The 1381-nt window shown below is 42.8% G+C and overlaps 1 long non-coding RNA gene across 1 annotated transcript in view; it reads left to right on the top strand.

The window, feature by feature from the left end:
* LOC104876958 overlaps positions 1–1381 on the top strand; it is an 11091-nt gene extending 9710 nt beyond the window's left edge. Inside the window, exons 2-3 of the long non-coding RNA XR_784460.1 lie at positions 663–795; positions 1339–1381. This is a non-coding gene — a long non-coding RNA (uncharacterized LOC104876958). The remainder of the gene's footprint in view (positions 1–662; positions 796–1338) is intronic.

The following is a 1381-nucleotide window of genomic DNA, read 5'->3' as shown; positions in this document are numbered from 1 at the left end:
TATAAGAGAGAGAGAGAGAGAGAGAGAGAGAGAGAGAGAGAGAGAGAGAGAGAGAGAGAGAGAGAGAAAGAGAGGGGAAATCTTCATGAATTTTAGCCAGAAGAAGGCTGCCTGCAGAGCAGGAAGTGAGGAAACTGGTCAAGACTGAGAGATGATAGCAGATGATAGCAGATGTGCCCTGAAGAGATGGCCTGGGCTGTAGTAGACACTGTTGTCTCCCAGTGTCCATCATCCTCAGCGTTAATAAATGTTCAGCTATCTCTTGGTGGGCGGGCAATGTGGGAGAGACAGTCTAGATTTGGGGTGTTTGCCAATTTCTGTGGTATAAATATCCCCAAGGCTGATTTGCAGGCAATATCGATGGCAGCATGGGGTGGGGTAGAGGGAATGCATGCATGGCTCTCATAAGCCTATGTGAGCCAGCTCCAGGTCACAGCTGAGTCATCTCCCCCTTGTTTTTACCATTAAGAAGGTCCCTCTGAATTTCATCAGGATAGATGGCTACCTGACTTAGGAACTACATTTCCCAGACTTTCTATTAGAAATGATCATATAAGTAAAATCTAGTCAGTGGACTGTAAATAGGAATAATCTAAGGAACTTCTGTCACATTCTTAAAGAGCCTCTGGTTGACCCTACTTATCCTCTTTTCCCCTTTTTAGGCCAGAGTCCAATATGGTGCTGATGAAGATAACACCATGGGGCCTGTAGGACCAGTGAACTAGAAAGAACCTGGATCTTTGCACAACCTCCTGGAGCAGCCCCTGGACTGCTCATGTACTTCTGTACCACTTTGTAAGAGAGACATCAGTCAATGTGTATCTTAATACTTGTATTTTGGAAGCCTGGCTTGGTGCATGTCTCTAGTCCCACTATTCTAGGAAACTGAGGCTGGAGGATCACAAGTGCTCGCCAAGCCTGGGAAACTGAGTGACTTAAAATAAAAAAATTAAAAAGTTATTGGTGTAGTTCAGTATGAATGCCCTGGGTTTAATCCTCAGCACCCAAAACAAACAAACAAACTAACCGCAAACAAAAAACTTGTATTTTGGAGTCTCTTTACTATGGCACCTTACTCTGAATATTAATATTCAGCCCTAGAGCCACCCGAGAACTGATTCATTTTGTGAATATCTTTCCCACAACCCCATCCTCCCTTTTAAACTGTCCCAAATGATTCTGGCTGTATTGTAATAAAAATACTAATATTTGTTAGGCTAACCTACAGAAACCCTCTCAAAATCTCAATGGGATTAAAAACACCAAAGATTTGTCACTCAAGTCAAATGACAGCTGCAGGTCATTTAAACTTCTGTTTGACATATCTTCGTGTTCTAGGTCCCAGACTTAAGGAGCTGCCTGTATATTAATTTGAAGACAG

Source organism: Fukomys damarensis, unplaced genomic scaffold (assembly GCF_012274545.1).
Source record: "Fukomys damarensis isolate Sample0158 unplaced genomic scaffold, DMR_v1.0_HiC HiC_scaffold_23, whole genome shotgun sequence".
Classification (NCBI taxonomy): domain Eukaryota; kingdom Metazoa; phylum Chordata; class Mammalia; order Rodentia; family Bathyergidae; genus Fukomys; species Fukomys damarensis.
Note: the sequence above shows the minus strand (reverse complement) of the source record. Positions and strands in the feature narration are given on the sequence as shown.